We start from the raw sequence: 12,281 nt of genomic DNA on the forward strand, positions 1-12,281 counted from the left end.
TTTATCAATTGAGATTCACCAGGCTAATACCGTGGAACATTTAGAAAACTTCTAAAAACCCATAATTTTAATTTGGCTTTCTCATAGCTATATTTTAATTTTAAATCGTGATAGACTATATGAGCATAGAATTATTAGATTCTTCAGGGATCTGCAACCTTTACTAATCTCTACTTTTCTGTGCTGTTTTTTCCAGCTCTTCTGTGGTGGCGATCTATGCCACCACCATCGCCTGATCAAGGCACCATGCTGCCCCCTGTGATGGTGGAATGATGACAGGTGCTACAGATGTCCACAAGACCAACTTCATCAAATCCTATCATGTGAAGCCCGAAAACAAAGAGGAATGAATTAAGAACATGTACATTAGGTAGAAAGCCTAGTGGGAGCTGGGTGGTCTATTGGCCTTGGTACCTCTTCAGATTTAGCTTTTTCTCAGGCCAAAATGGAGTTTTGTTTTTTCTGTTCTCCTGACCTTATCACTGGATTCATCCTTAGAGACTTACATCATGAAACTATATATAAAGATGCTACTCTTCTACTTGATATTTATCTGTTTTAAAGCCTGTTTAGATTAATTTGTTTATTGTAGTATTGCCTAATCTTATTTGCTTCTCTTTCCCTGTAGCTTTTGTCTTTGACATCTTGTAAAGCAGTTTGAGCTACATTGCTTATATTAAGACGTGCTGTACAAATAAATGTTGTTGTTATTGTTATCATACACTATTGGATTACAACTACAACCACCGTGAATTACAGTTTCTATCTGGATGTATGTGCTGTTCTTTTCTTGCTTATCCATGTGATTTTGTCTTAGTAGGATATGTCTTCGCCTGGGGAGCACTGCTAATCACGCCAATCTTGATGCTACAACTGGAACCAGGTAGGACAAAACTTTGCATTTTATTCGTAGGGTTGATTTCAGGGTTTTTCATTCCACACATCGTCATCTCTACCTGCTGTACTTGACTGTGTTTGGACTTTATTGTGAGTGCTAATTGTTTACTGATCAGTGTCTGCATTGCTCAGTTTCACATATCTAATGTAAATAGTTATCAAGCTTCTGCATACATGCTTTTATTTAATATTGTTTTTTCTCATCATTATTTGATTAACATATGCTTCATTATCGTTATTATTGATCAAGTCACTGAGCCACTTATCAGTGTCTGTGTATGTGAGGAGTGCATCCTGGATAAAAGCAGGATGTGTTGCTGGGGACCCCGTAATAAAATCAACAAATCGCTGTCTTCGGGCAATGCAAATCTTAACCTCCTCACAACCTCTACTCCTTTACAAAATGAGAATATTTCAAAAGAGATGAAACAGATATAATTGATTAAATTATACTATGGAATATAAAAGCTTTATAATTATAAATAATGGAACTTGATTTTAAATAAAGGTTCATCCACATATACATCACTAGCTGAAATACAGAAATGTCATTTTTATTGAAAAGACCAAAATACAAAATTCCAAAACACATTCTTTTCACGTTTTTGATCCAGTGGGACTCACAACTAATGACTTCCATCGTAAAGCAAGGTATAATAACAATAAATTGCATTGCAATTGAAAACTGAAATTTCAATATAATGCATTCAAATTGCAGATTCAGAAGCACTTATCCCCTATTGTCATATTATTTATGTATTTGATAACATTCAGAATAAAACCATAAAACATTTTCATCATTCCGTGGCATTATGGCATTCCTCTTTCCTTTTATCTGTAAAAAAATTGATCTTATTGCTTCAGCTTTACATTCCTTTCTGTTTTACACCAAATTATTTTAAGCCTCCTATAAGATTTTTTTGCTATACTAATAATGTGGTATTCCAAAATACCCACTTTTACCTCATCCTTTAAATATCACATCATTAATAAAAAACAAATTTAGTGAAAACAAGCAAAAAATGATAACTCATTAGTATCCATACTTTTTGGTTATAGCTGATAAAGTATATAATGTATAGTCTCAATTTGTCTAGACCCATCCTTGACACCATAGCTGCCATCTAAGTGGGCATTGGGTCAATTGATCTCTTAAAAAGTTGTGGTGGTAAACTTTAAAAGACTACACTGGATGCTTTTGAGTCAATATGTTGATACAGTATAAACTTCTTCTAAAGGCAGATGTTATTTTGACCTGTCAGCCTGACCGACAGCCCACAGTGGCAGTGACAGAAACATCATAATCTTATCAAAGAACCGCATAAATAATACACATAATAATTTAGATAGATAGATAGATAGATAGATAGATAGATAGATAGATAGATAGATAGATGAACTGACCCAATATAATAATAAAAATGTATGCAGCCAAAATTTAATAGTAATCTTCTTTATACACTGACCCATGATTGTTGCTTACAGTTTCCAACCCAGCATATGCAAAAAATGTAATACTAATATTCACTCAATGCGCAATGTCAAACAAGGAGCTGACTGCACAGCCAGGAACAAAAGTGAGGAGTGTCATCTATTAATTCATAGCTGGTTGTGGAGAGTTAGTGAAAATGCAAATTTTAATATGTGGCTGTTATTCCCTCTGTGCTGTGTACACTACCCTTTATTAGGGGATATTTTATAGTTTGTAATGGAGGATGGACAAGGGCAAGTGAGGACACAAGTAGGACTCTGCTCTGCTGGGCCATTGAGCAAGGCCCTTGCCCTGCAATTGCTGAGCGCTTTGAGTAGTGAGAAAAGCGGCATATAAATGCAAAGAATTATTATACTTATTAAAAGGCAAAAAGCAAGAAGCAGTGTCAAAGTGCGATGCAATACAATTTTTCAAATGAATAATTATCAATAAATAATCCATAAAACAGCGCAGTGAAGATTGTGAAAACCAAAACAAGCCAATAAATAGATAAAACCAAGAGATAAAATTAGATTCAAGATCGGCCGCCACACAGACTACTTCTCCAGTGAACACTCTGCTCTCATCTCAAGACTCATTCAATAAGCCCTAGGCATCAGCTAACCTGGTCCCTTTGCCCCCCCACCGCCCCCCCTCTCTCTTCCCCCCAAGCCACCTCAGTCAGTCACCGCTGGGTTCCTTCGAGCCCTGTTTTCTCTTATTGCCCTCTCCGTTAGTCACTGGAGGAAGCTCTCAGAGGCCTCATTCACCCCTGCTACCTCTCACTCAACATATTTTTCAGCCAGGAATGATAATACTCGCATGCTCCACTGCAGGGCTTCTCCTGACTAGTCCATTCTTTGATCTCTTACACTGGATTAACCTGCCAATACTTTTGTTTCTCTTTCCTTCTTTCATCTTTTCATCCCCCTCACTGAATTACCCAGACCTTTTATACATCTGCAAGTGTAGCTGCTTCTCTAAACGAATCACAGTACCACTAATGAGTGATAAATCAACAACCCATTACCCTATTAACCTCCTTAGCATTAATCCTGAGCCTGACTTGGGCTCAGAATTCGATGCAAATACGGTTATGCCCAAGTCAGACTTGGGGTGATGTAAGGATCCACTTTAGAGTGTTACGCTCGAATAACGGCATAGTATTCTGCTACCATCTAATGCAGGGGTTCTCAATCTCAGTCCTGGGGACCAACTGTGGCTGCAGGGTTTTGTTCCAACCAGCTTGTTTTTAATTGGACTTCTGGGCTAAATAAATGAAATCTTATTTCCCAGATTCTGTGTTTTGGGACCAATATAGAAATTATAAAGCTAAGTTTGGTAAAAAAAATATGCAAAAATTTACTAAGCAGTTATTGGAGGATAATGTATTTTTTTCCTTTTTAATAATATTTTTATCTTGATTTTCCAGGTATTTTAATTGTTTAAGTAATCCATTATATATTAATTAGTGGGTCTGATGCTAAATTAGTTGCAGCCTGTCACAATTCATTGTCATTTGCCTGGGTGTCTGCTCTGCTCATTTTTAGTTGTCATTATTAAGATACAATGAAAGGAGCAAACTGCACAGAGAAAGGGCAAAATAAAATGAAATGAACAATAGAGAGTTGAGCATTTAAATCTATAGCAAAAGCAGAAATATTTCTAAATGTCTTATAAATGTGGCACGGTGGCGCTGTGTTAGCGTTGCTGCCTCGCAGTAAGGAGACCTGGGTTTGCTTCCTGGGTCCTACCTGCGTGGAGTTTGCATGTTCTCCCCGTGTCTGTGTGGGTTTCCTCCCACAGTCCAAAGACATGCAGGTTAGGTGCAGTGGTGATTCTAAATTGTCCTGTGGTGGGCTGGAGCCCTGCCCAGGGTTTGTTCCTGTCTTGTGCTCTGTGATGGCTGGGATTGGCTCCAGCAGACCCCGTGACCCTGTGTTAGGACATAGTGGGTTGGATAATGACTGACTTATAAATGTAAAAATCATGCTGCTGTGCTTTTCTGAATATAGAATAAGAGAAGAAAAAAAAGCAAGTAATTAATTGAGATCATTGATTATGAGTCTGGTGGGAACAAAAATCTGAAACCACAGCGAGGCCCTCAGGACTATGTTTGAGAGTTTGACAGTCCCTGATCTACTGGATGAAATAAAATCATGCTACAAAAATCTAAAGAGGTTTAGTTTTACTTTTTATTTTGCTATGTCTGCACCTCATATGCTACTCTTCAAAATTATTATTTTAATTGTTGTTAGTGATTGTTGTTTTTGTTTTATAAAAAATGAAGAACTATAAATACAAATTTCAAGGAAAGAACTAGACAATCATTTTGTACTGAAAAACAAATGAAGTAATCTTTTATCAAATATTCAAAACTGCTTCACACAGACCAGGCTCCTCAGATGTGTCCGAGTTTTTAATGCTTCGTTAAGTGTGTTTGTATGATGCAAAGCAAAACGTACCTACTGTGATAGACATTTCTGTCTGTGTGAGAAGTGGTGTCTGTGGTATGCGTGATTTTAAATAAATAATTCAGAGCGTAAAGGCTTCAGGCGCACGCAGGTGCACAAGAAAACATGCACGAGCCACTCTGAGGGTGATTGGGGTGCTTGGCTGACCGCACTGAGTATGCTGGCAAGTCTACAACCACTCTGGCACCAAATGCTGAAAGGATTAGCTAGGTCATGTGTCAGAAAGTAATAATTTAGTAAAGTCACACCATCAACTGTTACTGAGAGACTTTGCATTCCACCATTTTGGTTTACTTACAGCATGTTTACTTGTTTATCGTTTTAAATTGCTACTATGAATACATTACAAAATTCTGGAATTCACCCATCTCTCGTCTCCAGTCATCTGGCCGTGATTCCTGCACTCGGCTTGGTGTTTGCTAAATCCTGCGAATTAGCACATTTTTCAGAGGTCCTTTAAACCCCTTTTATACATCATAGAATTCTCTGCTATCCATGAGCCACCAACGTACTTCGCAAATCTTTGTGGTTCATTGACACAATAGGTAACAGTGCATGGCTGGAATAGGGGATATCAAAAGATGCAGTTTTGACATTTTTATAATAATCTCGTCGAGGACAGATTCACTTGTGTAATCGGAGACTGGAAAAACACGTATCAGGTATGCATACACAAACTGTAAGGAATGGCCAAACGCTGATCGGACTGTTTTCTGTTATCTAATGCTCTACTTATCAAAATTATAATGGATATTATTTAGCCATTTGTGCCTGGCACATGTCTTGTGTATCAACAAAAGGTTGGCAGTCAATATGTCTTCACCATTTGTAAGTAGGGTTAAATTAGTGTTAACAAAAAACATTCAATCTCAAGTGTAAAACAAAAAACATTTACATTAGTATGACTGGATTTCAATTTTTTTTAATCACTACATGTTTAACAGTGATAAAAATAAAATTAAGCCCACTCATGACAAATTTAGACCCATCCTTTATGAAATCCTGGCACCACTACTGTTTCAGACCAGTTAACAGGAAATACAGTGCATTGTGTATAAAATGTGTGTGTGGCTGCCACGTAGTATTTCTATTTCTGATAATCTGGAAATCTCAGCTTATGCAAATTCACATAAAACAACTTGCACAAGTGTCAGTCATTTGGCTCAATCCTAGCACCTGATTCATTCTCAGAGACTCTTTATCATTCTCACGATCAGATAGCATTCGACAAAAAAAAAAGAAATTAATTTGTAATAACTTCAATCAAAACCCATATTGAGGTAATGAGAAATGAATGCCCTGCTCAAGTGTCAGTCACACCCCCGAATCTCACACCACAACAGTAATGTGTGCAGGTGGGGCATCCTCCTCCACAATGCAACCACTCTTTGGGCACGACGAAGACACTGGAAGCCATTACCTAGATATCTTTTACAGTGCATCCGGAAAGTATTCACAGCGCATCACTTTTTCCACATTTTGTTATGTTACAGCCTTATTCCAAAATGGATTCAATTCATTTTTTTCCTCAGAATTCTACACACAACACCCCATAATGACAACATGAAAAAAGTTTACTTGAGGTTTTCACAAATTTATTAAAAATAAAAAAATTGAGAAAGCACATGTACATAAGTATTCACAGCCTTTGCCATGAAGCTCGAAATTGAGCTCAGCTGCATCCTGTTTCTCCTGATCATCCTTGAGATGTTTCTGCAGCTTAATTGGAGTCCACCTGTGGTAACTTCAGTTGATTGGACATGATTTTGAAAGGCACACACCTGTCTATATAAGGTCCCACAGTTGACAGTTCATGTCAGAGCACAAACCAAGCATGAAGTCAAAGGAATTGTCTGTAGACCTCCGAGACAGGATTGTCTCGAGGTACAAATCTGGGGAAGGTTACAGAAAAATTTCTGCTGCTTTGAAGGTCCCAATGAGCACAGTGGCCTCCATCATCCATAAGTGGAAGAAGTTTGAAACCACCAGGACTCTTCCTAGAGCTGGCCGGCTATCTAAATTGAGCGATCGGGTGAGAAGGGCCTTAGTCAGGGAGGTGACCAAGAACCCAATGGTCACTCTGTCAGATCTCCAGAGGTCCTCTGTGGACAGAGGAGAACCTTCCAGAAGGACAACCATCTCTGAAGCAATCCACCAATCAGGCCTGTTTGGTAAAGTGGCCAGACCGAAGCCACTCCTTAGTAAAAGGCACATGGCAGCCCGCCTGGAGTTTGCCAAAAGGCACCTGAAGGACTCTCAGACCATGAGAAACAAAATTCTCTGGCCTGATAAGACAAAGATTGAACTCTTTGGTGTGAATGCCAGGCGTCATGTTTGGAGGAAACCAGGCACCGCTCATCACCAGGCCAATACCATCCCTACAGTGAAGCATGGTGGTGGCAGCATCATGCTGTGGGGATGTTTTTCAGTGGCAGGAACTGGGAGACTAGTCAGGATAAAGTGAAAGATGACTGCAGAAATGTACAGACACATCCTGGATGAAAACCTGCTCCAGAGCGCTCTTGACCTCAGACTGGGGCGACGGTTCATCTTTCAGCAGGACAACGACCCTAAGCACACAGCCAAGATATCAAAGGAGTGGCTTCAGGACAACTCTGTGAATGTCCTTGAGTGGCCCAGCCAGAGCCCAGACTTGAATCTGATTGAACATCTCTGGAGAGATCTTAAAATGGCTGTGCACCGACGCTTCCCATCCAACCTGATGGAGTTTGAGAGGTGCTGCAAAGAGGAATGGGCGAAACTGGCCAAGGATAGGTGTGCCAAGCTTGTGGCATCATATTCAAAAAGACTTGAGGCTGTAATTGCTGCCAAAGGTGCATCAACAAAGTATTGAGCAAATGCTCTGAATACTTTCCGGATGCACTGTAAATGTCTATGCGTGGAAGTAATAATAATAATAATACATTTTATTTATACAAGGCGCCTTTCTGAGAACTCAAGGACACCGAACAAACAATTAATAAAAAGACACATTATAAACAACTTAAAACATCAGAAAAAAAAACAGAAGATATAAAAATTAAAGCCAAACAAAGCCACTGTAATCATAATTAAAAGCCATTTTTAAACAGATGCGCTTTAAGTTTACATTTAAAGGTTGAAAATGATTCGAGATTTCCGAGCTCAGTAGACAATCAATTCCAGAGCTTGGGAGCAGAACAGCTGAATGCTCTGCTCCCCATGGAGATTAGATGGGTAAGAGGGACGATCAGGTGGATGGAGGAAGAGGATCTAAGGTTACGGGAGGGAATGGCAACATGTTTGTGTCTGTCCAGCCCAGAAGTGAGAGGTGGATGTGGTGTAAAGGCTCCACCTGCAAGGAAACCGAAAACTCGCTTAGCTGCTAATAACACAAGTGGGGCCAGCACGTCGGCAAAACGAAACCTCTGAAGAAAGACAGACAAAGTCACGTAGCCGCTAATGCACAAACAATGGGAGCACGTCGGCAAAACGAAACCTCAGAAGAAAGACCGTCGCTTAGCTGCTAATGCACAAGGAATCGAGCACATTGGCAAAAAGAATCCTCCTAGGAGAGAAATGCCCAGAGTAGTTCCTTTCAATCACCTGACATCTCTACATTTCAATTTTTTATAGCACAGGCTTACACAGCTAGTATACTATTAAAATGCAACCGCTGTAAACTCTAGTTGGTGTCCGGGAGCCCAGAACACCAAACACAACTTCCACAGACATGATTCCAAATTAAAACAAAAAAAAAGTTATTTTATTGTAATAATAATACCTTCACGGGTTGTATAAACCCATAACTCAGTTGCCTTTCTGTCTCCTTCCATCTCCACACAGAGTGTTGTCCTCTTCCTTCCAACTCTGACTCACCTAGGTGGGGTAAGATGGCTCCTTTTATGGCAAACACAAGGAGTGCTTCTAATGTCACAACATAGCGGTTCACCGACAAAAGCGCGATAGACATATGCGCCCCGACAAAACCGCTACGGACAAATGAGCGCCGACAAACCCGCTAACCGATTTTCAACAAATGCTCACCGACAAAATCGCCACGACAAAATCGCGAGAGAGGCCAAGCGATTGTGACGCCCTTGCTGCAATTTTTCCTACATATGCAGGGCGTGATCTTAAGGACTATCTGCGTGCTGTGTTGATGGCATACAGCGTCTCATAAAGTTGACTTCTAAAATAAACATTATTATATATGCTTTAAGCTAGTAATTTATATTTAATGAAACTTTCGCGATTTTGTCTGGGCGATTTTGTCAGCGTGATTTTGTCGGCGCGATTTTGATGGCGTGTTTTAATCGGTAATATGTTGTCGGCGCGCATATGTCTATCGCGCAAATGTCGGGTCACACAACATAGCATGGCGGACACACTTCTGGGTCATATGGAAGCTCCACAGAGTAGGGAGACCTTTTTCTGGAAGTGCACTCAGGGTCCCCAGCAGGGTTGCCCTTCCGATCTACATGTCCCATGGAACCCTGTGGGAGTCCAAACGGGTACCATACCAGAGTAGCACTGCTGTCTTACATCTTGAGTGAGAAACTGTCATTGAAAACCAGTTTTCCCCATTCCATCCATAATATGACTGCTCAGACTTGGTTAGGAACATAGTAACATCTCGGCCAGGTTGCACCTCCACTTATGCAGTCCATCCATTACTTCCTCCAGGCTAGGTAAGATACTCTTCCTCATTCATTATGGCATCAACACCACTTTACTTTCCTTATGGACAAATATCAACCAACAAAGCATGTGTTTACCAACTGAGATCAGCTATGTTTCATAGCCATGACCTAACAGTATAACTACCTTGTGGATGTCCTACTTGGTTTTCATGCATGCACACAGTTTCCTAATTTACACAGGTGTACTGACTCGTGTTTACGACTTTTGGATCAAGCAATATGGTGCCTGGCCACACCCACTGGCTTCAGGCCACAAACTGCAGGTGCCCATCTGTGCTGCCTCTTCTCAAACAAACCTGCTTCTATTAACTCGATGACACCATGTTACTTGTGGGTTTTTCTTTTCATGGTAAAAATGCAAAGCACCAGCTGTGCAGTTTTCAGTGCAATAGCAGATAAAGATAAATGTCACCCAGGTAGCTGAAATATAAGCACATTGCTACACTTGTTTAGGATAAATATGAACAACTATTGCATTCTGTGATAATGTTTAAGTTTAATTTATTATGTGACAACCAGGGTTTGTTCCCTGTCTTATGTTTATTTTCTGTTTTACAATTACTTTTTGTTGTTTTTTAATTATTATTTTATATTTGTTTTTGATGAGGTTTGTGTCTGTTGTAAATACAGCAACATAAAATGAGGAGAAGGATGATCAGGACTACAAATACCACCAGGAAGACCAGGACTTCATTGAGTTTGACCACAAACCTTGAGTTTGACCTCCCATTCAAGATATCCAAAAGAGACTTACCAATGTCCTCAACAACCTCTCCGAGTTTTACACTAAATGGTTCCTTAATGGCAACCCAGGGAAGAAACAGGTCTGTACCTTTCATCTTAACAATAGACAAGCAAACACAACTCTAGAGATCAGGTGGAATAACAAAGTACTGAAGAATACCAAACATCCTGTTACCTTAGGAATCACTCTGAACAGGACACTGTCTTTTAAAGAACATATTTTTAAACTGGACGGCATGGTGGCACAGTGGGTAGCGCTGCTGCATCGCAGTTATGAGACTTCCCAGGTCCTCCCTGCGTGGAGTTTGCATGTTTCTGGGTGGTTTCCTCCGGGTACTCTCTGTTTCCTCCCACAGTCCAAAGACATGCAGGTTAGGTGCTTTGGTGATCCTAAATTGTCCCTAGTGTGTGCTTGGTGTGTGGGTGTGTTTGTGTGTGTGTGTCCTGTGGTAGGCTGGCATCCTGCCCAGGGTTTGTTTCCTACCTTGCGCCCTGTGTTGGCTGGGATTGGCTCCAGCAGACCCTGTGACCCTGTAGTTAGGATATAGCGGGTTGGATAATGGATGGATGGATGGATATTTTTAAGCTCAAAAAGAAGATATCCAGCAGGAATAAACTCCTTAGCAAACTAGCAAACACATCCTGGGGAGAAGACCCTAAAACCCTATGATCAACGGCAATGGCACTCTGTTATTCAACAGCAGAGTATTGTGCACCATTGTGGGCTAGGCCAATCCATGCCAACAAGGTTGACCCTGAGCTAAATAGTGCATGCCGAATCATCACCGGCACATTGCGAACAATGTGCCTTCCTGCTTTATACAGGCTCCCCATATACAATGAGAAGTAGTTCAAGAGTAGAAAGGTTCAAGCAACTGATTGACTCCAGACACCCACTTCACCATCACCAGGAGGTAAATCAGTGACTACCTTCATGTCGGAATTTCGCCACAGTGGAACTCTTTAATCCAAAGCAGTCCACAAAACATAGGCTCGAGAGGTGGCGAGAGACTGCTCTTCCTACGCCTCAAGAGCATCTAGCCAATGAAACATCCCTCTCTAGGAAAAACTGGGTCGCGCTTAACTGAGCTAGGTCAAAGGTGGGCAAAACAAGGGACAACCTATTTAGATGGGGCCTCACAACAAGCGCTGAATGTCCCTGTGGTGAGCCCACCCAAACAATGGACCACATTCTCCATGAATGTTCCCGAGGCACTACATGTACCGATGAAGATCTTAAGGATGCTAATGATGCCGCTCTCACCTGGATACGGCAGTGGCGTGATAAGATATGATGATGGTGACCACAAAATAGCCAGGTCCCAAAACTCAACAGGCAGGCTTTAGCCTGCAGACGCCCAAAAAGGGGGATTGGCTTTTAAAGTTCAAAAACATAGTGGAAATATTGAGATTACACAAAAATACACAAAAATGCCATTCAAAGGAGAGGATGACACTAAACCTATGGTTTAATAAGACAAAGACAAACCAAGAATCTATATAAATAAAGATTTATTTAAATAATTATAATTTAAGATTTACCTAAAAAAATGGTCAAAAGGCAAACAAATTCAAATTGGTAACCGACAAAATTCAGAAACTAGAAGCAAAATTTAATCAGCCAGTAATATCCAAAAAAATAATTATTCAGAATACAAAATATACTCCACCACAATCAATGAACCTGTGAGGGTATACTGTCAAGTCTGGATAGTAAAGGCTGGGGACTTTTCCTTTGCAGTGACATAATGGTGGCCCTGCCTCTTGGTGGCTCCACCCAGTAGAAATGAGGAACATAGGCAAACCGCACAAGTACACAATACATGAATACTAAACCATATATAAACAATAACAATATTAACAAAAATTATATAAAACAAAACTAATTACTCAAAAGCAATAAAAATAGCAACAAAATTGAATCAAGTAAAAATAAGCAAGGGAAAAAATCCTGGTTGTAACATAAGAAGAGAGTTGTGGCACTGCCACATAATGTACTTTGTGGATGATCTT

Source organism: Polypterus senegalus, chromosome 2 (assembly GCF_016835505.1).
Source record: "Polypterus senegalus isolate Bchr_013 chromosome 2, ASM1683550v1, whole genome shotgun sequence".
Taxonomy (NCBI): domain Eukaryota; kingdom Metazoa; phylum Chordata; class Cladistia; order Polypteriformes; family Polypteridae; genus Polypterus; species Polypterus senegalus.